This window comes from Rattus norvegicus, chromosome 4, assembly GCF_021556685.1.
Source record: "Rattus norvegicus strain SHRSP/BbbUtx chromosome 4, alternate assembly SHRSP_T2T, whole genome shotgun sequence".
NCBI lineage: Eukaryota > Metazoa > Chordata > Mammalia > Rodentia > Muridae > Rattus > Rattus norvegicus.
In genome coordinates, this window is record NC_141537.1 from 172684447 (window position 1) to 172709678 (window position 25232).

General features: G+C 45.3%; 1 long non-coding RNA gene across 1 annotated transcript; it reads right to left on the minus strand.

Moving 5' to 3' along the window:
- Window positions 1-6390: 6390 nt before the first annotated feature.
- LOC147995125 (uncharacterized) lies at window positions 6391-9387 on the minus strand. Its single transcript, XR_015686237.1, has 2 exons — window positions 9206-9387; window positions 6391-7857 (listed from the first exon to the last, which is right to left on the minus strand). It is a non-coding gene; the product is annotated as an uncharacterized LOC147995125 (long non-coding RNA).
- Between the last annotated feature and the right edge of the window lie 15845 nt (window positions 9388-25232).

Here is a 25232-nt window from a genome sequence, read left to right on the forward strand (position 1 = left end):
AAATGAGCACATCCATAAATAAATACATAAATAAAATGAAATCTTTTTAAAAAATTATTCTATTTTCAACAAACAATCACATTGATGACACACAGCCTGTGTACCATCCGCCTTATCAATGTTTAACTTGCAGAGTTTGGTTGAAGGATTTTTTTATTATAAAAATTAATTAGAAGAAATTAGCATATGAAAATATGTATGTCATTAGTCATCAGCGAAATGTCAATCAAAACCACAATGAGATACCACTTCCCACTCAACAGGATGGTTGCAGTTAAAAGAATTAGATAAAGACACCTGTTAGGGAGGATGTGACAAATTTCCAACCCTCTGGGGTTACTTGTGGGAATGTAACATGATGCCTTTGCTTTGGCGAGTGCTTTGATGGTCCTCAAGCTGTCACACACAGAGTGATTGTATGCACTGCTTCTCTGCTAGGCAAAGTCAACATCAGTCCATGGAAGAAGAGGTACACAGATGTTCAGGGTGGTATTCTTCATTATCCCAAAAATTGAAACAATCAAAACACCTACCAACTGGCGAATGAATTAAAAATGATCTAGCCAAGGAAATACAATATTATCTGTCCACTAAAACTGTGAAGTGCTGAAACATATTAGAGCTGAGCTAGACTTGGAAAGCTATGTTAAATGAAAGAAGCCAAAAGAAAAATCTTATAACCCGTGATCGCGCTTACATAAGATGCCCAGAGAACAATCAAATTGGGAGAGATGGGAAGTCAGTTAGTGGTTCCTAGGGCTGCAGCACAGTGGCAGGAGCTAGTGTGTGTCTGAGTGGGAACATGGTCTCCTTTGAAATATACTGCTTTATAATTGATCGTAGTGGCAGTCGTGCAACTCTGAATGCAGGAAATCCCACTGCGTTTTATAATTTAAATTGGAAAATACGCATGGTATCACATTCTACTTGATTTCTGAGACGAAATCTCTCACCGAACCTGGAGCTTCTCATCTTCATCTTGACTGTCTGGCCCATAGAATGCCTAGACCCACCTTCTCCTGCACCCCCTGCCACGCGGTGCTGGGGTTAAAGACACACATCACCAAGCCTGGGTATTACATGCATGCTGGAGATTGAAACTCAGCTCTTTGTGCTTGTGCAGCACGCTCTTTACCAACAGAACCATCTCCCTAGCCCCACATTTTAAATATAAAGCTAAAAATAAGTCAGAACCACAGGTCTTCAGATTACCCGAAAATAGACACCGTTGGATATTCACACATGTCATTCCTATAGATATTTTTGTCCTTTTACTGTTCATGTGTCCACGACTATTAACAAGATGAGAGTCTATTTTGCATGTGGTTTACACTTTACATAAACGATAGGCACTGTTTAGCTCTCCGTTGCTATGAAAAATACCCGAGACAATCAGTTTCTAGAGGCTAGACTTGAGACTGGGTAGATGGCTCTGTGGTTAAGAGTGTGTGTATACAGCTCTTGCAGAAGACCAAAGATCAGTGCCTAGCACCCACCTTGGATGACTCACAACTGGAACTCTAGCTCCAGGGGATCTGAAACCTTCTTCTAGCCTTTGAGGGCACCTGCAATCATGTGCACATACCCCATACATTGACACATACACACACACACACAGAGAGAGAAAGAGAGAGAGAGAGAGAGAGAGAGAGAGAGAGAGAGAGAGAGAGAGAGAGAGTTTACAATAAGAGGAAAGACTTAGTTTGACTCCTGGATTTAGATGTCATTGCTTTGGGCTCGTGATGAAGTAAGAAATCACAGCAAGGAACCTGTGGTGGAATAAATCTGCTCTTTTTGTGAAAGTCAGGAAGCAGAGATAGACGATAGATAGATAGATAGATAGATAGATAGATAGATAGATGATAGATAGATAATAGATAAATAGGTAGGTAGGTAGGTAGATAGACAGAAGATAGATACATAAATACTTAGAACTTAAATAGATACATGACAGATAGATAGATAGATAGATAGATAGATAGATAGATAGATAGATAGATAGATAATAGATAGATAGAAATGGGTCAGTGTTCCAATGTTCTCTTCAGACACACCTATTTTCTCTAACCAGAGTGTGCATCCTGGTGTTCTTACCACCTTCAAACCAAGATGTCTGTTGGGGACCAAGCTCTTGACACGTGTGGTTTTCAAAATTGATTCTGTAACATAGAGTGATGATAAGTAGTGTCTGCAGTTTTTCTTTCTTTTTGTGCTCTGCACAGTATTTAAAATTTTCAAATTAGTGTGAGACTGTATATCCATAATCCTTACCTTTGGGATGCTGAAACAGAGAGACAGTGAGCTAGCTGGAAGCCAGTCTGTGCTACATAGAAAGACCTTGTGTGTGTGTGTGTGTGTGTGTGTGTGTGTGTGTGTGTGTGTGTGTGTTGAGAGAGAGAGAGAGAGAGAGAGAGAGAGAGAGAGAGAGAGAGAATATAAATGAATTAATGTGTCCACGTAAACATATGTAATTTGGCTTATCTATTTAAGCCAAATAGATTCTCTATTGTATTTCATTAGGTTAAGGAATCATAGTATCTGTTGTTGAAATAGTAGGTGGTTTTTGTTTGTTGTATGTGCATATGTACAACCATAGGTACATGTTAAATATGGAGGGCAGAAATTAATATTAAGTGTCTTCCTCTACCATTCTCTGTATCTCCTTTGGATAGAGGATCTCCTACTGAACCTGAGTACCACTGATGTGGCTACACTGGCCAGCAAACTCCAGGATTCCATCTGCCAGCCCCCCACCAGCACCAGGGTCGTAGATGCACCCCTCAGGCCTGGCTTTCATGCAGGGATTTACACTCAGGATCCATGCTTCTGTAGGAGGTACTTTGCGAAAGAAGCCATCTCCTCGGCACCTTGAGTATTATCTGGGATAATTCACAGTGGTATCTGTTCTTGTTAGTTAGGTGCCTATGGTCAAACACTATAATTTTAGTTCATAGAGAAAATTGTTTGGGGGCTTCATGGTGTGTACCAGATAGGAAAGTCCTCCTCTGGATTTGCATAGAACTCCAGAGCCAACACTGGTGCTATAAAAATCCATAGAAACCTTTAAAAACGGTTTTTAGACAATATAAAACAGTGCACCATGGGGAAAATTTTTTTCGAGACGGGGTTTTTCTGTATAGCCCTGATGTGGAAATTGCTTTGTAGACTAGGTTGGCTTTGAACTCAGAAATCTGTCTCCAGAGTGCTGGGATTAAAGGCGTGCACCACCACCACCACCTAAATGATGGGAGGGGGGTTTAAGGAGAAATTATTTTCTGCATTACTAACACCCCAAGTTTCTAGAAACATCACTTGAATATCTGTGGTTTATGGCAAGCATTTGCATACGCTCCTAAAACTGCTACTGAAAAAAAAAACACACACATTTACTGTACTGACATAAATAAATAGAAAATTTAAGAACATGAAAAAAAGATTCTCTCTCTTTTTTAAAGCAAGGGGATTAAACCCAGGGCCTTTTTTGTTCCAAGTAGAAATTGCTAGTTTTCAAGTCAACGGTGTGGCTGAACCAGTACATCAGCTAAAAGGAAGCATTTTTATCCGAGTTGAAAACTAATTGTGAAAAGACAGGACCCGAAACTGCATTATTAACTAAGATTCAACATTTTTCCATTTTTCGAGATGAGTGTTCCATGAAGGTTCCTCTCTGAATGTCCCCGTTTTTCTGTGTGTCTGTTTTTTGTTTTTTGTTTTTTTTCTTTTGAGACAGGATATCATATAGCCCATTCTGGACTACAATTCAATAAGTGTCTGAGGCTGGCCTTGAACTCCTGGTCCTTCTGTGGCGGTACATTAGGAGTCTTCCCTGGTTTGTTTCATCTGTCTGTCTATAGCAAGATAAGCCCCTGCTCCAAAGATATCCATGTTTAAATCCCTGTAAGCTATAAATACCCAATGCTGGACTCAAGGTAAGGAAATCAGGGCTGGTGAGTCGGCTCAAGGCTTAATGCAGTTGCTACATAAGCAACAAGCTGAGGGCCAGATGCCAATCTCCAGAGCCTATGTGAACACTGGGTGGGTGTGGTGGCCCACCTGACTGGGAAGACTGTGACAGAGGTATCACCTGGTATGTAGCTTGATGGCCAGCCAGGACTTAACAGCAGTGAGCTCTGCATTCAGCCATGAGACCCTAACTCAACCAGTAATGTGACAGAACATTGAAAGACTCTTGGCACACTGCCTCTGACCTCCACAGCACCCACACGAACATGCCCCCCTCTGCATGTGGACACAGATGCACACATGCATGCCCAGCACACACACACACACACACACATACACACACACGTGTACACACACACACGTGTACATGCTATATTCACAAAGATATGAAAAAATTTAAAAAATATTCTGGATTGTATTGTTGGCCCAATTAGGTAATGTAGATCCTTGAAGTGTGGAGAGATAAAAGTTAGCATAGAGGGTGGAGGGAGTCAAGGAGAGTGAAGCCTCTCAGAAAAATATAAGGTATTTCTGACGATGAAGATGGAGGAGTCTCGGGAGCCAAGGAACAGCCCGCTGGATACCAAAACAGAGGCAGGAAGTAGATGCTCCTTGGGAGGGTAGCCTCACTGACAAACCCCAGCTTTACCCTTTGGGTCTCTGTTCAGGTTTCTGGACTTCCAGAATGAAAAAGGGATAATTTCCATTATTTAAAGAAAACAATCTCTCCCCACCGTGTGTGTGTGTGTGTGTGCTGTACATGTGTGTGTGTGTGTGTTCATGTATATAAGTATGGGCATATACTCACCACAATGCTCATGGAAGACAAAGGACAATCCTCTACTCTCACTCCATCACACCAGTTCACACTTCTCTCCACTTTCCCTCCATCACACCAGTTCACACTTCACTCTCCCTCCATCACACCAGTTCACACTTCTCTCCACTCTCCCTCCATCACACCAGTTCACACTTCCTTCTACTCTCACTCTATCACACTGGCTCACACTTCCCTCCATTCTCACACTATCACACCAGTTCACACTTCCCTCCATGCTCACCTTCCCTCCATTCTCACACATCACACCAGTTCATACTTCCCTCCATGCTCACACTTCCCTCCATTCTCACACATCACACCAGTTCACACTTCCCTCCATGCTCACCTTCCCTCCATTCTCACACATCACACCAGTTCATACTTCCCTCCATGCTCACACTTCCCTCCATTCTCACACATCACACCAGTTCACACTTCCCTCCATGCTCACAATTCCCTCCATTCTCACACTATCACACCAGTTCACACTTCCCTCCATGCTCACACTTCCCTCCATTCTCACACATCACACCAGCTCATACTTCCCTCCATGCTCACACTTACCTCCATTCTCACACATCACACCAGTTCACACTTCCCTCCATGCTCACACTTACCTCCATTCTCACACTATCACACCAGCTCATACTTCCCTCCATGCTCACACTTACCTCCATTCTCACACTATCACACCAGTTCACACTTGCCTCCACTCTCATGTGTCTTTCTCATTTCAGTCTCAAATGCCAGCACTCAATTCAAGCCTCCATTTAGCATGTGGATGTAACGGATTCTTAACAGTGACCAAGGAGATGTGACCATATGAGTCAGGATGCTTGAATTCTAGTTTATTTCTACTACTGATTAGTTTGTGACTCAGGAAGCCTCTCTGCCAAGCTTCTTCATCCTCCCCCGAAACAGTGAAAATGGAGAAAAATGAGCACGCAAGGCAATTATGCACTTTCCAGCTCGTGTTAGGCCCCCAGTGCAATCCTCCCCTTCCATACCTCCACACATTGCACAGCAACCCAGAACTCCTAACATCTGCTTGATGAAGCCATGTTCTTACATTAAAGCTTGGGTTGGGCTTTCTTTTCATAGATGTTAATTGAGTCCCTCTTTGAGACCTCTTAAACAATCAGCTTGGCCACTAGCTTCCTGTTTTTTCTGAGACCCTGAGCCCTCCTGTAGGATTGCTTTTCTCTTCCCCCATAGCGGCTGCTAAGGTTTGTGTCTTAAAGTATCTCGAGGTTTATAAACTATCTAAAAATTTCAATTCAACACAAGTCTGAGGATGAGGAAGGGGAATAAGATAGAAATAAACGAAATAAAAGAAACAGTGATTCAAAGCAATAGATAACTCCTTCCAAGTTTCTCAGGGAAGTGGGCTGAGAACGAATGGGCTTCATCTGCTTGCACTGTTGTTTCTAAGGTATGTGTACTGTGTCTCCCCAGGGAAGGAGCCCATATAAGGAAGCTAAATATGACCCTTTATTCCCATCAATTGAGGAACTCTGACGACACACCAAGCATTGTCACCCATTTGCTCAGTGCTGTGATACATGACAACAATGTTAACGTACCAAATCCAAGTTTGGTTGCCACGATTTGTTAAGCCATGAAAAAAGGAAGCATTTAATCGGTGAGTTCATTAAAAGGTTATCAGAGCTCAGTATATGTTAGCCCAGTTATCCCTCAATGTCAGACCATGTAGACTCTCACCTGGTCTCCCTCATTTCTTGGCCTCCAAAGGTTTGCCAGCAATCTCGCTGGTATGTGCCAAGGGTGATTCATAATTCTTTAACACCTCATAGACTTCTTATGGTTTCTGGAGGGGTTTCTTCCTTGCTGGCTTCATTGCAAGCTGGACAGTCATGACCATATGTCCAGGGTGGTTAGCTTCAGCTGGTTCAGACAGGCTTCTTCCTTGCTGGCTTCATTGCAAGCTGGACAGTCATGACCATATGTCCAGGGTGGTTAGCTTCAGCTGGTTCAGACAGGCAGTGGCCTTGAGTTATTTCAAGAGGTGACTAATTTTCTCCAGGAAGAAAGGTGATTTTCTTTCCCAATACTGAGCACCAGTCCCAGGGAACTCCATGTGTTAGGCAAGCATTATACCATCCAGCTGCGTCCTCTGCCCCATGAAGGGCAAGTCTCAAGAATCTGTAAAGGGTAATTAAAAATCGAGTCCACACGAAGGAAGCTTCATGACAAATGTTTAGATTTCCTTGAGTGACAAGCATCCTTGATTGGCTTCTCTCTCTTTTTAAACAAGGTTTCAGTATATACCCTGGCTGGCCTAGAACTCCCTATGTAGACCAAGCTGTCCTTGAACTGATACCGACCCACCTAGCTCTGCCTTCTGGGTGCTGAGGTTAAAAGCCTGTGGTGCCATGACCAGCCTTGGTTGAATTCTTTTTGTGAAACTCTGAGCGAACTCAATTCAGCCAGCATTTGCGGTTTTTGCCGACCGCGCACATTTCCGAGGACTCTGCAATTTTACTACTGTGTTCTGAAATCTGAGGGTATCCTACGTGATCAATTCACAGTCCTACAGTCCCGAAGGCTAAGAGCTGCGTGGCCGTAATGGAGCTGGGCTCTTCTTGGCTGCAGTCTGAGATCATGATTCTCATTCCATGACAACCCGAGAGCCCGGGCTGAAGCTCAGACCCTCTGTCAGCATGTCTCTCTCCTTGAGACGCTAACACGATCGCTCTTAGTAATGGTTATGTAGAGCAAAGTGTTTGATGCTTTCCTATTCCTTATTCTCTGTGTACAGCACTCTCTCTTCTAGTTCCTCTCTCCCCTCCCCACATACCTAAATCCATTCCACATACATACTGCACTGTCGGAGACTACAAATGCCACTTTCTTTAGCTTGCCAGTGACATGAAATTTTTTTTTCTAATGTAACTTGGCAAAGGCATTGTATTAGAAGGGATATTCGTTTCTTCTCTTATTCTGTTGCAGATTTTAATTCTCCTTCAAAGATTGTGCAGTCTTTCCATACATTCCTTCACATATCCAACGTTTTTCTTTCCCACACAGACTGTGTAGTCTTGTGACGTCCTGACCTGGTGAGAAAGTGACTGTTTTTAGCTTTTTAAATCTATTGTACTGTCTTCTACCTAAAATTCAGAGGTAGTTATTTACATCAAAATTATGCACATGTTCATGTACCTCCTCCCACCATGCGTCGTATGAGGGTCACTTAGATCCTGGCATATTTAGAGTTAACTACGTCAGCATGGCGACCATCTCCTGCATGTGATCTTCCCCCCAGCATGTCTCCTTCTGGTGTGTTCTTAGATGTGTCAGGAAGTGACGTGGCTAAATACTGTGCTCCACATTATTAGGGATAGCATAGGGACAAGCTGGCTTCCAGTAATGAGCACCCCTGGAATCCAGACGACAATGAGGGATGTCTATTTGTGTATAAATCACACCACTTATTTGGAGGTGGAGAGTGAGCCTTCCTGGATTCCCTGTTAGACCATCTTCAAATCCCTGCTTCTGTTCTCAGGCACTCATTCCGATGCACTGGCACAGTCTCCAGAAAGCCCAAGTGGTGCTGGCTCTTTACAAACCTTCGTGTGGGTAGACCTCGGAATCTTTATCTTTCCTTCTTCAGAACACCACACAAGGCAAAATCTCGAGGCACAGCCAGGCCGTAAAGAGCAAGCCCAGTGTGGCCAGGCAAGTCTGCAATCCCAGTGCTCAGCAGAGAGACATGAGAAGATTGTTGCAAGGTCTGGGCCAGCCTGGACTACATAGGCAGCATCAGTCCAGCCAGGGCGACAAGGGGAAAAACAAAAGAAGAAAGGAAGACTGGAGCCAAGGCTAGAAACAGAGATGAAAAGGGTGGCCACTGAAATCCCCTGCAGTAGCCATGTGGCAGCTGACAGACCCAGAGTCACGAAGCCCTGTTCAGGGAGACCCCGGGTTGTATTGGCCCAGGCAAAATTATGTCCTTGGCTTTTCTTGAGGCATAAGCATCCCTGAGTTAGGTATTCGAACTTTGAGGAAACTGCTTGGTAGTTTACTGGGAAGACTCCGTTCAGCCTTCAGGAAAGCAGTGAGTTTCCCGGGATGTAGACAAAGTCTCGCTGATGCATGAGAACTAAGACCGGGTGCTGGTAACAACAGGAGGGATTGGAGCAGTGAGCACAAGGACCGACCATGAAAAGGAAGCACAGGTAAGGCTAATAGCAACAGTTTCTCTGATGGCACAAAGCGGTCTGTTACCAATCCCTAGACTGGGATGGGCCGGCTACTGCAGCAGGAGAGACCATGAGTGTCACACTGATCTTAACAAAAACATGAGGCTCTGGCAGTTTCTCCTGGGCTGGTCGTTAGGGGTTTTGTTTGCGGCATGCAACCCTGGAGAGATGAGGTAATGCCTCCCCCTGGAGCAGGACCAACCTTATCTCCAGGGCCTCTGAAAGGGACAAATTCTCCAATCCCAGTGTTCCTCCTCCAGCGAGCATGTCTGTCCACTTCTCCCTGGGTCAGCCCTGGAGAGTCTGAGGTTTGTAGAAAACTGGCAGAAAAACACAGGAAGCGCATGCTGCTTGCTGTCTTGTAGCAGTGAGACTCTTGTCTCTGGCTCAAGCCCTGTGTGCTTCGCCAGAATCTATGACTCAGTAATGGGTCACTCTTCCCTAAAACTAGAGAACAGTCCCAAGTCACTTAGAGCCTCTGGCAGCAATCCCCTCAGAACCCAGAGCAGTGCTCATCAAAACAGAGCCTTTCCACATGCTGAACAAGCCTCTTCCTCTCCAAACATGTGAGGGCTGCAGGCATAGATCACTCAGTTTGGGTAAAGCACTTGCCTTGCAAACGGGAGGATCCACATTCAGTACCCAAAATGCTCTTTCGAGCATGTGTGTCTGTACGAGTGTGCCCTCCTCCCACCCACCTTCCCCAAGCACAAATTAGTCACGGTGTTGTGTTAGTAATTCCAGTACTTAGAAAAGAAAGCTGGGACAAGTGGGCCACTGGGCTTGCTGACCAGACATCCTAATCTGAAAAATCAGAGTGGAAGGCTTAACAGCCAAGGCTGACTTCCAACTTGCACACACACACACACACACATACACACACACACACACACACACACACACACACACTTTCCATTTGTCTTAGTTCACTGTTAACTTCATCTGTGAGTACTACATTGGTCAGCATAGACTTTTAAAATCGTGAGGCAGATTGTTACTTACTGATCCAAAGTAAAACAGAACTACTGGGACTTTTATTAAATTCCTCTTATAATAACGAGTATGCATCAAATCATGTCCATTTAATTTAAAATGTAAGAAAATTGTCAGGCTGAGCATGTTGGCATACACCTCTAATGGACACACTTGGAAGGTAGAAGCAGGGGTGTGTGGGTTGTGTGTGGGGGGGGGCATTCAAGGCCAGCCTTTTATAGACAGTTTGAGGACAGTCTGGAGTGTATGAGATTGTCTCAGAAACAAACAAAACAAAACCAAGAGCTTGGAGGGATGGCTCAGGACTTAAGAGCACATACTGCTTTCGCAGAGGACCCTAGGTCAGCTCCCAACACCCAGACTGCTCACAACCACATGTAACTCCAGCTCCAGAGAGATCCGACACCCTCTTCCAGGTTATGAGAACTCGGGCTTCCACATACCCATCACCCTTACCCACCCAACCCCCCCCACATAAACAGAGTCTCTAAATAATACAAATAATTATGAAAATCCAAATTATCCAAATATCAATTGCATTGCATTTGGTTTGGTTTACTGTGCAATATCACACAGTGACATCACACATAGACAGTGACATCACACAGTGACATCACACAGTGACATCACAAGACAGTGTCATCACAAGACAGTGACACCACAAGACAATGACATCACACAGACAGTGACATCACACAGTGACATCACAAGACAGTGGCATCACAAGACAGTGATGTCACACAGACAGTGACATCACAAATAGGCAGTGATAGCACACAGTGACATCACAAGACAGTGGCATCACAAGACAGTGACGTCACACAGACAGCGACATCACAAATAGGCAGTGACATCATATAGACTGTGGCATCACAAGACAGTGACGTCACACAGACAGTGACATCATAAGACAGTGATGTCATACAGACAGTGACGTCACACAGACAGTGACACCACAAGACAATGACATCACACAGACAGTGACATCACACAGTGACATCACAAGACAGTGGCATCACAAGACAGTGATGTCACACAGACAGTGACATCACAAATAGGCAGTGACAGCACACAGTGACATCACAAGACAGTGGCATCACAAGACAGTGACGTCACACAGACAGTGACATCACAAATAGGCAGTGACATCATACAGACAGTGGCATCACAAGACAGTGGCGTCACACAGACGGTGACATCATAAGACAGTGACGTCATACAGACAGTGACGTCACACAGACAGTGACGTCACACAGACAGTGACATCACAAATAGGCAGTGACATCATACAGACAGTGGCATCACAAGACAGTGACGTCACACAGACAGCGACATCATAAGACAGTGACGTCATACAGACAGTGACGTCACACAGACAGTGACGTCGCACAGACAGCGACTGGCAATGAACCCATGCCTTGAAGGATTCTGAGCTCCTGATCCCTGGGCTGTGAGGAAGACAGTTCTGTCTGAGAGTTGTGTCTCTAAGAATCAATGAGGCCCACGGCCTCTGACTGTGATACCTTCCCCTTCCCATGCACAGTCAATTTGAATACCAACACACAGGACGTCTGAGACTTGAAGTTTTTTGGGGGGGACTGTGTTTTGTGCAGCAGACTGGGTGCTGCATATTTTCACAGAGAGGGTGCTAGGGCGTCATTCCTTAGCACCACAGAGAGGGTGCCCAGTCTCTGGGACTGCTTCCTTGTGCTTCTCTTGACAATACGCTGAGATCCTTTTTGCATGTGGGTTCCACACCTTTCTCAATTCCGACTAATTTGTGGGAAGGCGACCTGTTTTATTTCCTGGTGAGAAGCTGTAAATTTGTTTTAAGTGAAATGGGGAACTTCCTCTTCAATTCAAACAGTGTGAAGCCAGAGAGCTCCGGAGCCCTGTGAGGGAGGCCTAGAACTGGGGCAGCGACAGGATCGATCCTGAATGTCTAATCGCAAACTTTGACCTTGGTGGTGTCTTAAACTGATCTTCATAAATGACCTTCTATGGGTGCCAGACTGTGTTTAAAATGGAGAGAACTTCATTTGTGTTTAAGGTGGAGAGAACTTCATTTGTGTTTAAGGTGGAGAGAACTTCATTTGTGTTTAAGGTGGAGAGAACTTCATTTGTGTTTAAGGTGAAGAGAACTTCATTTGTGTTTAAGGTGGAGAGAACTTCATTTGTGTTAAAGGTGGAGAGAACTTCATTTATAATCACAAAAGTACAGTGTCCCTGTAGAAAACCCCATCCCATTTTATTCTTTCTCTACGCTATTTGCTCACAGAGGATTCCCAGGCTCTGGGATTCAAACTGGTGCGGCCATTGAAATCTCTTCTTTATAAGTGAATGTCAGCAAAAGGCTTTAAGCTATTTTTTTTCTTTTTTTTTCTTTTTTTTCGGGGCTGGGGACTGAACCAGGACCTTGCACTTGCTAGGCAAGCGCTCTACCACTGAGCTAAATCCCCAACCCCACTTTAAGCTATTTAGATCACTAAAATTTGGCTGATTTTTTTTCCTCAGAGAAAAAGGAAGATTGAGATATGTGGACAGCTAGTATCAATGCACAACATACTGAAATGTAGATGCGTGTCCTCAGTCACGTGTGTCCTCCATCTCGCGTGACCTCTGTCACAAGGCAGATGTGCCTCGCTCTAACCCTAAAGCAGATTTTCAGATCAGTAACCTCGTGGCAAGCAGTAAAATGGTTTGCTTCATTTCTTTTCTTTCCCTTTTGAGACTTGTTTGTTTTTATTTTATATGTGTGAGTGTTTTGTCTACATGTATGTTTCTGCACCACCTGTGTGCCTAAATAGAGGTCAGGAGAGGGCCATGAATCACCTGGAGCGACCATGCATGCTGGGAACCCAACTTGGGTCCTCTAGAAGAACAGCTCTTAATGACTGAGTCATCTTTCTAGCGGTCTTTGTTTATTAAAGCGTGTTATGTCCCAGCTGGCCACACCCCGTCAGCGTCCACACTGCACTTACCCTATGTCAAGCCACCTCTTTGTTGGTGTACGATAGGTCCTGGATGGTTAGCTCCCGATGGTAGAAATCCTTTTTCCTCTTTCTCATTCTCTTCCTCTGCAGTGCTGGGCTTCAAAAGCAAGGCTTCGCCAATTCCAGGCAAATGCTCTACCACTAATCTCTTCTCCCAGCTCTACACTTGTTAGCACGAGTTCGCCGCACAGCGCAGTGGGCTTCATCATCGTGTTTCCGTTCAGGTATGATGCGCTTCGGACACTCTCGTGTCTACTACCCTCTCCTGCACCCCATCACTCTCCTGCCGGTTCCGTTCCTCCCATAAACAGTCTCCATTCTGGTTAGTGCATGACTGAGTCCGTGTGTGAGCGTGCACACGTGTGTGCATGTGTGCGTGTGCATGTGTACAATCTGACTTCTACAGATGGGAGGAAAATAGGTGGTGTGTGTGTGTGACTTTCCGAACCTAGCTTATTCTAGCTAAGTATGGCAGCCTCTGATTCCGTTCGTTCTCCTGCCAATGACATCACTTCATTCTCCTTTTCGGCTGCCTAAAACGTAAAACCCCACGTAAGTTAAAAACCACACTTCTGTTACTATTCGGCACACTGTCAATAGCGCCTTGGTGTGTGTGAGCCAGCAGGTGTCTCTGTGGTGTGATTACTTACATTCCTTTGTACAACGCTGGGGCACGTGGTAGGCCCACCTTCCTGTTGCTGAGAAACCTGCATGGTGAATTCCACAGCTGCTTCTCTTGCTTATATTCCTGGCACTAGATAAGCTTCCTTCTGCCCAGATTCCTCCAGCATTTGTTATTTGTGTTCTTGGGAGCCACTCTGACTGTGCAGAGTGGAATCTCACTGTCGGTTGTTTTCTGTTTTTTGGTCCTCCTAATGAAGAACCAGCCTTCTTACATCTTAGGCTCGAAGGCCATCGTCCGGTAAAGACAAACTAGGCTCCTTCCTGTTTGTGATTAAACCTCTGTTCCTCAAGGATTGGACTGTGCTCTGCCTTAACTACAAATGGTTCTGTACTGCCCGTTCCAGGAATGGCGATCATGTCTCTGTTTCAGAAATTTGATTGTAGCCATCTTGCAACCTTACCTTGTTTCAAAAGGCTGTGTGACCTTCTGCGACTACCTCATTGGGGCTGCCTGCTGTGGTTTCCTTGTTTTGACCTCATGCTATGTTCTGCTCCTATAACCCTCCTGTTTTTCCTCATTTGGAACCCCTGCCCCATCCCTGAGCTATCAAAGCCTTCTCTTCCTCACATCCAATGCTGAGCTCTACAACCCCACCTTGGAGGGGAGGCAGCCCATGCACATGGATAAAAAAGAAAAGTTTGCATTAATTAATTGCTTGCTGGAATTAATTTGTCCACGATGCTTTGGGTGGGTGGCCTTTCTCCCACCATCTTTGGAATTCCCACTCACATTCACAATACCATTGGGAGGAGCCTTGAACTCAATCCCCTTGCCTCCACCTCCTAAGTGCGATAGGCAATTTTGATGTCTGTCTCACGGATGGTTAGGGTTTTGCATGTTTTTCTGCTTGTTTCTTGGTCCCTTGTACCCATTTCCTGTTCCATTCACCTATTTGTTTAGGGGGTCACTTGGGGGGCCATTTTGTTGTTTAATGTGGGGGGTTCTTTACACAGTCCAGACATAACGTCCTATCAGACAGCAGGTGTTGAACCACACACACCTACACTCCCGTAGGCCATGTCCTCATGCTGGGCACTGTTTCACTTGCTGCACTGAGGCTTGGACTCTCACAGAGCTCACTCACTAGTCCTTGCTCTTCTTTCCTAAGCGGCCAGGATCCTTTGCAGAGAGGCGTTGCCTGTGCCCGTATCTTGAAGCATTTTCCCTATGGGCAGAATTTAAATTGTCAAGTCCAGCTAATGTATGAAACCACACTAATCCAGCGGACTTACAGACTTGTAGGGTCCTGGCTTCCGGGCTGTTGTGTATGCTCCTGTCTATCCCAGATCACCTTTAAATCTGTTTGTTAAGTTGAAACAAAACTAAAATCATACTTCGTGCAATAGTGTAGGAAACTGTGAGCATTTTATACTTTACTGGGTCCCAGGAGTGGAAATTAAAGGGCAGGAGGACTAACGTGAATGAGATCAAAGAGAAGCTGAGAGTGTACCCAGACACGCTGGATCAAGTAGTCGGCGATTTTATTTGTTGGGGTTTGGGTGTTTGGTGGTGTTTTGTTGAGGCAAGGACTCATAACGCAGATTGACCTAGAACTTGTTCCGCAGTTGGATGAGCTTGAACTCTTAGTCCTCCTCCTTCTACCTTCTGAGTTCACGGAGACAAATGCCGCCAGGCCCTGTGATGTGTAGAGTGGCTTTGTTTCCTAACCTCTTACTCAATACAAGTAAAGCCATTGGATCCTCCTTATCTTCGTACTCAAAGATGAACGTTAGGGGAAAACATTAAAAAGGGGGGGGGGAGTTTGGAGATGGAGAATAAAATAATTATACAGGGAAGTTGAGTGGGCAACAGCAATTTGCCGCAGAGGTGATGCTTATGGTGATGGTGGTGGTGGTTGTGGTGGTGGTAATGGTGGTGGTGGTGATGGTGGTGGTGATGATGGTGGTGGTGGTGATGTTGGTGATGATAGTGATGATGATGGTGGTGGTAGTGATGTTGGTGGTGGTGACAATGGTGGTGGTGGTGACAATGGTGGTAGTAATGGTGGTGGTGGTGGTGGTAGTGTTGATGGTGGTGATGATGGTGATGATGATGGTGGTAATTGTTGTGGTGGCGGTGATGGTGGTGGTTGTGGTGGTGGTGATGGTGGTGGTAGTGATGGTGGTGGTGGTGGTAATGGTGCTGGTGATGATGGTGGTGGTGGTGGTGGTGATGGTGGTGGTGGTGGTGATGGTGATAGTGGTAGTGATGGTGGTGGGATATAACATGACTCCTCACTCATCATCTATAGGCAGGATAACAAGAGGTCCCGAGTAACCAAATAGCATGACAGCAGATCTCTAATGTGTGTCTGAATACACACCAAGTGAGATCTAACCTCCTAGCTAACCTACCTGCCTTTCCTTTGCAGCTCTGACAGATTTGGGAACTCTCTCTATTGCCCCACAGAGTCTATTGATTACACCTTCTTCCCTGGTATCTCTCATCTCACTAACCTGATGCTGCCACAGCTGCCAACGTCACCTCTTCTCTCAATTTCTCTTCGTGCTATGACCGCTCTTCCTCACACTGTACTTCCTGGTGCTCTGCTCTCTTGTTAGTGCCTCTGGGGACTATACCCCTGGTCCTCTGTTCTCTGATGAGTGGATTAGGGACACGGTACCATTGGTGTTCTGTATCCCCATGAGTGGATTTGGGCCACAGTCTGGGCCCTGCATGGCCTCAAGCCAATTGTGTGACAACTATTAGACAGACTCAGAGACAAGGGAGCAGGGGTATTGCAGTGTTCAGGAAGGAAAAAGGAAATGTGTTTTCAATAAAGTAGAATTTGCCTGGAGCTTTGCAAAGGGGTAGAGGAAGTAGATTTTGAAAGGCAGAGAAGTTTTATAAAGTAGAGCTTTGTGGGTTTGAATAGAGATGTCAGCTATGGAATTACAGACCGTGTTTGCGAGTCACACAATAGAGCCATTTAGCAGGTGACAAGGATCCCTGCAAAGGACCAGTGACATGTTTTGTCTTGCAGCTAAATATTTCTTTTTATTCCTTGAAGGGAAGGGGAGAACTGACATCTACAATAGCCTTTTGTAAAGTGGGAATACTTCCTTTTCCTCCCCTGTTGAAGGAGTTGAGCGAGGAATGTCTTCAGCATATGCTGAGAGTACTTTTCCATCTCTGCGCAGCTTTTCACACAGTGTGGGTGACACTCACTTAGCTAGAGGAACCAGCGTATGACATTTGTCACGGCCATTCAGGTTTCTCTTGCTTGGCTAGTGCCCGGGCTCTGGAAGCCAGCAGGAGCGTCATTGGTCTACACAGCCCTAGTGGGAAATTAAACAAAACTATGTTCTTTGCTTTGGAAAGCTTAGTCACCAGTTATTAGCTGGTGGTAATAACTTTAAGTGGCAGAGCCTCCTGGGAGGCTTCGGATGCTCAGAACGGGGGGGTCCCCGTCTTTTCCTTTCCACTCCTTCATTTTCTGTCCGCAAGGTTCATGATGGGTCACGCCACCGAATGCTCTAAACAACAGCGCCATGGTTCAAGGACTGGCACCCCCTCAAACTGTGAGCCAAGACAAAACTCTTCATGATCGATCATCTCAGCCACTTATCCTAGCAGCAGAAAGACAACTAATGCCAAATCTCTTCATTCAGATATAGGCTCAGCAAGACGTGTATACTTTGGCAAGTCCAGGCCGAATTTCTGAGCTGAATTTTGACAATCTTCTGCAATAGGCCTCTCTGGGTAGTGTACAACCATCAACAAAGATGCAAGAAGCCCCTTAGTTCGGTGTCCTAGGTAGATTATCTAGATCAGAAACGAAGGTGAGAATGCCTTCCTCCTTATTTCTCTCCAGCCTAAAATGAGACCAGAAATAGCTTCCAAAGACAACGAGCCCATTTGCTGATGCAATGGGATCTAAGCCTGGCTTCCCTCCATCCCCCCATGCCTATATTTTCCCTCTGTTTCCTTGAGACTGTATTACTTTTAGCCTTGAGTGTTTAAAAAAGGAAGATCAGGGCCATTTATTGAATGTCACAATCAATACTGATCTCAGGGCTAGGTACAGCATGGGTTCTCGGTAGGAGTGCTTGCTGGGGCTTTCAGGGGCTCAGGGAGAATTTACAATCATGGTTCTTCCTTCAGTTATAAAGGAAATGCGTTCAAGATGAACGAGACAGCCAAAGAGACGTACAGTTCCCTGTTTTAAGCTCACAAGATGAACTTGTGTTTACTAGACAAAGAATTTATAGCTGAGAGAAGTAGACTTCTACCTTTAAGAACATCTAACAGCTTTCAACTCACTTGTACTGGCTTGTAAAAAACATGGTATTAAAAAATGCTGCAAATGGCAAAGGTCATAAAACGAATGAATTTCAACATTCAATTACTGGATTTTTCAACTAATAATATTGCCCCGTGTGATATAACACCAGTTATAAATAGCCATTTAAGATTCCTTCTCTTGTCACACATAGTGAAATGTGGCTTTGCAAATGGGTCACTCGAAAGAATGGAGCTGTGTGTAAACCATGATTTTTTTTTTCCTCACAGCTCTGTTATAGAAATGAAAAGAAACCATCAATCCCAGAATACATCAGAACAGATGTACTTCAACGACAAGATGAAGCGTTTTATACTGTGTGACATTCTTGACATAATGGAAAATATTCTATTGCCTTTCCGTTTATTTGCAACTGCATGCTAGGATGGCTACACTTTTTTAGCATTGTAAAAACTGGGGAGAAATCATTATTAAGGTTTTTCTTAAACAAACAAACAAAAAACTAGAAAGTGGGAACCCGCGTGAACAGCTTGTCTGTGGTATTGGCCACCCGTCAAGTGTCATTGTCTTCCAAATATTTCAAGTGAACGGTGCAATCTCCATGACCCCAAGTGCTTTTGGACCAGTGAGGATCAGAATAACTCACAGTGATTAGAGAGCCCAATGCGTTCATCCTCTCTAGTAAACAGCCTTCATTTCATGTCCCTTGATGTCTTGGGGACACAGTAAGATCAAAGTTACAGCAAACCCATGTTTCAAATACTATCCGAGCTTGAAAGTGTTTACAACACCTAGCTTCTCCAGTTCGTACCACCAACCCAACACTATCTGGGGTGCTCTAACGCTCTCTTCTCTTCCCCAATCTATCCTCTCTTCTTTGAATCTCAATCTAGCATAATAGTCCATTGGGTAAGGGCACTTGATGCCAAAGGGCTGAGCTTGGTCCCTGCACCCTCAAGCTGGAAAGACAGCTTGACTCCCACAGGAACTGACCGCCACAGGTACACATGTGGCCTAAATTAATGTGATAAAAAGACATGCTGTGGATTCTCATATCTCCTAGATAACTAATTTCGATGCCGTCTCATCCCATGTTATGTTATGTCTGCCTGACATGTAGGAGCCTTGTTTCCCTAGCAACTCTGAAGCCTCGGAATACGGAATGAAGTTTTTCTCATTTTTACTTCCAGATAATTGGGGTAGAACTAAACCGAACCCAGTTGAATTCAGTACATTTGAGCCACTTTCCTTCCAATATCCGGACTGGGAAAATTCCCCGGGTCTTCTGCCACTACGGACATAACTACAGACCATGCGGCTGTGTAGCATGGTTGATTACCCCCCACCACAGTCTACCACTGAACCTCAGCTACAGAATGAGACGCATAATTAAAATGTGTCACTGGAGACCTAATTAACATTCACTCTCCTCAAGAGTCCTATTAGCAGACTGCAAATTAAAAGTGTTTGAAAAGTATAATTGGCACAATGATGAGAGAACACAGAATAACCACACTACCCCACTGAATACATAGAGAGGGAGCTGTTAAAAATGGAGAGGGTGTGGCAGAACCTCACAGGAATGGGCTGTGCCAAATCCCCACATGGACGGGCCGTATCAGACTTCACAGGGCTAGGCATTACCAAATCCTCACTTGAAAGAAAATTCAAAAGACAGTCACAGAAGGACAGACCCTGTATGGCTTTGTTCTTGAAGGGTTTTTAAGTAAACTTAGAGTAGCAAACACTGTGCTATATTTGTGAGAGCCAGAGGCAGTGGGAAATGCAGGGCTGTTGTTTAATGATATAAAATTCCGGTTTTGAGACAGGTATGTTTTACAGATCTGCTATACAAATGAACAAAATGGCACTTTTCACTTAACACTATTAAATGAGTTTCTATGCTAGTACATATTTCTTAGCATAAGCACATCTCTCTCTCTCTCTCTCTCTCTCTCTCTCACACACACACACACACACACACACACACACACACACACACACGAAAAGACATTAAAATCTGTCCAGTTGACTGGTTTTGACGTCTATCTTGGTCCTGATGGTGATACCCCACGGGCATGCACACATCTAACCTCCTGTGCAGGTGACATCAATTACATCTCAGTACAGTTATTATAGAGAGAGTTTATCACGGAAAGAAAATGACAGAAAGACTCATAAGCTCAACACTAGATTTTAAATAAGTAGGTGAACAGTAGATATCAGATTCATCAAGAAGTAAATAAGCAACGGTGGAAACAATGCCTAGTGCCATCATGCTATGCTTGGCTCTGGCTCCCACAATGCCTCCTTACTCCTCATAACCACCCCAGAGATGAATATAATCATCTTTACTTCAAGGAGGAAACCGAGGCAAGGAAAAGTTAAGGTGCAGTAGATCCAGGACAAAGCTAGGATTCAGCCTCCAGTGTTATATCAGATCTGGGGTTTGAAGGACGTTGCCTTAACCACTGGGTGATATTTTAGTGGACTCTGCTGCCCAAAGTGTATCCTTGACATTGCTCCAGGCAAATGTTCCGTTCCCTGAACTCTCAAAAGTCCACTTAGTTCTTACGTTCTTCCACCGTACTGCGCACAGACTTTTAGTGACGGACACATCGTAACATGACCTTCAGCAACTACGTTTAGAAAGTCTGCTCCTTGTATCTGAGATGAAAATGTGAGTTTCTCTGACCCTAATAAACACGGATGCTGAGAGGATGCCATTCTTGTGATTAGACATCAGATAAGATCCCGTCTTAGAGGACACTGATTTAGAGGATTCTCTCACTCACTGGCCTTCAGAATCAAGCACTGTGACCCCATTGTGAACATTTTCTTGAGAGAAGAGTTACCTGGCAGGGGAAGGTGAGAGCTTTTCATCCATTGGCCAACAACAACAAGAACAAGAAAACACCTTCAATTCAACGGCCAGAAAGACTCGGGCCCTGCTACTATACTGTGTGAGCTTGGAAGGAATCCTTCCTCAGTGTGGATCAGAACACAATCCCCAAGGTACTGTGGAGATCAGTAGAACTCTGGCTGAGGTGGTGTAAGATATTCCCCAACAATCCCGCCCCCTGTTCTACACATCTCCTCTTGGTTATTCCATCAGGTACGAATCCGGGCACCATTACAAAGGCCCTTGGTGGGTGTAAATATCTCAACAAGGTTGTCACTGAGGTGCTGAGAGCATTCTAGTTGGTCTGTCTAATTAGATGAACTGGTACAAAGAGGCTGACCTCCTCTGAGAGACACTGGACACGAGTGAGAGTCGCCGTTGCTGGCTGGAAGAGAGGACCACCATCAACAAAAACATTCAGGATGGATGTCTATGCTCTGCTAAATGCAAGCAAGGAAAGGCAGAACTAATCACCACCATAACACAACACGCCATGCCACGTCACTCCATGCCAACCCCTCCAGGACCTCAGGCTCTTTTGACCTCAGATTTACTATGGAGAACAGAATGACCTTGAATATCCGACCCTCTTGTCTCCTTCCCCTCTTTAGTGCTGGGATTACAGGTAGGCACAGGGAACAGAACCTAGGCCTTTATGCATGTTAGACAAACACAGTTGAGGTGCACCCCTAGCCTGTTTTTCTGGTACACATTCTAGGTTAGTTTTGAACTCACTCCTTTCCCTGGGGTGGCTTCCAAGCCTGATCCTCTTGCTTCTGCCTTCCAGTTATTAGGACAGTGAGCGTGTACCACGCCCAGACCAAGCTTCATTTCTTTTAAAGACATATAAAATGGCATTTTTACTTGGGTCCGTGTGTTCCTGTAGACACCCACCTTCAGGCATGGCACAGCCCAACACACGGAGGTCAGAGGACAACATTCAAGAGTCAGTCTTGTGGACGACAGGGATCAGGCTCAGGTTGTAAGCTATGGTGACAAGCGCCTTTATGTGGTAAGCCATCATGCTAGCTATTGGCCTCATCTCTCCAACCACAGTCAGTAGATTCTGCTGAGGAACCGACCTGGGGCAATGCCCTTGGTTTTAGAGACACGAGCCCCTGAACAGAGACAGCATGGCTGCTGGGCTCAGGGGTTTTGGCCACAGAGTACTGAGTGAGCTAATACATGTTTTAGCTGGCAAAGTTTGTGACGAGTTTCCTGTTGTTCTCAGAGACAGAACAGATGTGCAGCTCTGTCTTCATGTGGGTCCCGAACAACCGGAGCAGGAGCCGTCCCAAAAGCTACTGCCTGTACGTGGGATGTGTTCTTCTAGCTGGGCTGCCTTGTCTGGCCTCGGTGGGAGAGGATACACCCAACCCTACAGAGACTTGATGTGCCAGTAGGAGGGGGTGGGGTATCCAGTGAGGGGCTTCCACTCTCTCAGAGGAGAAAGGAAGAGGCGTATGGGGGAAGGATGGCGGAAGGGGTGATCGGGAGAAGGATGTAAAGTGAATACATTTTTTTAGAAAAAGTTTCTTGTAGCACAGCAAGTCAAAATGAAGATGCATTTCATAATGATAACAGATATAAGTTGAATGAATTAAACACACATCGAATTGACCAGTGGGGTATGGTTAAACCCTTCTGGGCTCTGTTTCCCACTGGTCGGTGAAATGCAATATTTCCTACCTTATCATCAAACTCTTCGGACGACTTTCAGAAGTGAAGGTGCTCACCATCTAGAAGAGGAGGAGAGCACTCAACACTGAACAATAATCGTCAGCCTAACTCCACAAACCGTCTCTTTTGGGCGTTTATAAAAAATTATAATAATATTTTTTTAAAAAAATCAGTAGCACTGGGCATGTCTTAGGAGTGGAAAAAATTGAAGTTGCTATCTTGGGTTTTGGGTGACCAAAGCATTCAGTATTTCTTGAAACTCTTCTGCAGTCTTGCCATTTGTCCAACTTCCTGGCCTTTCACATACTGACACTCAAGGATACTGAGATCCTGGGAAAGGTTTCAACCATTGCCTCATGGCTGACTCAGAAACCTTGGCAGCCATGGGCTGTTTGTCGTTGGATGTGTTAAGAGGATCTCTGCCCGGAGAGGCCAAGCACTTAAGTCTTAGCCTTTTTCACAGATAATTCTAGCCTCAGTTCCAGCAGTTGGGGTGACCACATTGTACGTGCGTGATGCTTGTGACTTCTCTGGCTCTCTAGGGTGTCTGACTTTCTCCATTAAAGATCCTGACACTATTTGAGATGTTCGACCTCAGAGGTGGGGCCCCATTGTTTCAGGAAAAGCAAAGCAAACACCAGCATGGTTTTGGGGGGAGGGGGTATGGGAGGCAGTGATGGGTGTGGAGACCTGAGGTCACATTCGGGTGTCTCTCTCAGTTCTGTCCACCTTGCTTTTCTGAGCTAGGATCTCTTGCTTGACTTGGAACTCGGCTATTAAATGAAGCTAGCCGCTCAGTGAGCTCAGGGATCTGCCTGTCTCCACCTCCCAAAGTGGGATTACAAATGTGTGCTTTTTACATGGGGTCTAAGGGTGGGACTTGGGTCCTTATGCTTTCGAGGGATGGAGTTAATGACCAGAGACCCCCCAACCTTCTCATATGCATGCCTGTTCTCTATGTTGGTTCCCCGGTCCTCGACCTCAGGTATCAGGACTGGGATGAGAACACTGTAGTTAATTATAGAAAGAGATGGCTTAGAGGTTAAGCATGCTGGCTACTCTTCCAGATGATTCAGTTTCAAATCCCAGCCTCCATGACATGAGACTCATAACTGCCTGTTAATCTGGCTCCTGGGGATGCAATGCATCCTGCACACATCACACATCACACACATCACACACACACACACACACACACACACACACACACACACACACACACACACACACACAAATAGAAAAATCTTTTAAAAAGTAACTTTGAAAGTAATCAAAGACCCAGCATTCCCTAATTTAAACCGTGATGAGGAGATCTGGGTGGCTTAGAGGATGCCTTGCATAGGAAAGAGAGTTCTTTTATTCCCCAGCCCCACCCCCATTAGAAAGGTTTTAACAGGGAACAAAGACTCGCTCAACTATCCAAGTGTGTGCTGGTGATCTGGGAATTACTTACGACCTTCTTGGAGGTAAAGTGTCCTTCACACAGTAGATTTTGAGGGCAGCAAGTGAATAGTGTGGGCTATTAGCTTATCATAACTCAATTTGGTTTTGTTTGTTTGTTTAAAGAAAGGCTGGGCTCTGACTTTCTATGTAGCTCAATGAGACCATGAACCCCTGTTCCTGCTGCAGCTACTGAGTGCTGCGGCTGTAGGTGTAGGACAGCCCTGGAGCATGCGACAGTGTGGCTAGGCTGCCTCCACCTTCCTGTGACTGCGTGAGTCAGTCACTGGCCCCTGTGGCTTCAGGTTTCCTGATATTTACCAGATTCCCACCTCCCTCCCACTCTCCTTCATCCCTGTTGCTTTGGCTTTCGGACAAAACGCTAATGGGGTCTTGTCTGTTACCCTGAACTCGACAGCTTCCTCGTTGCTCTCCCTGCCCCCACACCAAAACATCTCCTCCCACACTCCAGCCACAAGAAGATCTCAAGTGCAATGCAAGCCTTATCTTTCCATTCCCTCGAGTGATTTCCCACGGCTTAAAAATAAATCCCAAGCTCTTCAGCATGACATGAGAAGTGTTCCAATACGTGCAGGCCCTGCTCGGCTCTCGTCCCACTGTCCCTCTGTCTCCAGGACGCACTTCTCCCCCTGTGATGGCTTTCCCATTCGCTCTTCCCTCAGCCTACGCTGCCATTTCTCCCTCCCTCCACCCAACCTCAGTCGCCTGTTCCACCCCATCTCCCTAACCCACCCACTTGCAGATTACTAAGAAGACAAGAAGTCATAGCAGCTCAATGCAGCCCAGTGAGGCCAGTAGAGGGGGAGGGGCGAGAGCGGCTGGAGCCTGTGCATCCTAGCCAAGTTTTAATTGCGTGCGTGCATCAATGACAACTTGTGACAGTTTGTTTTCTCTTCCTACCACGTAGGTCTTGGGGCTCAAACTTGGGTCATTGGTCTTGGTTGCAAGCGCCTTCAACCGCGTTGAGTCCTCTACTTGATCTTCCACCTTACTTTTGGATTCAGGGTCTTTCGTTGACCCCAGTGCATACCATTCGGATACCCTGGCTGGCCGTCAGACTCTGGGGTCTGCCTGCCTACCCCACCAGTGCTTGGGCTGCAGAATACATAGTCACTTTTCCTTTCCTTTCTTTTCTTTTCTTTTCTTTTCTTTCCTTTCCTTTCCTTTTCTTTTCGTTTCATTTCGTTTCGTTTCGTTTCTTTTCCAATAGGCACTTTATTGGCTAAGCCATCTCTCTGCCTCCTTGTTTTCGTTTTCCTTTTGGAACAGGAT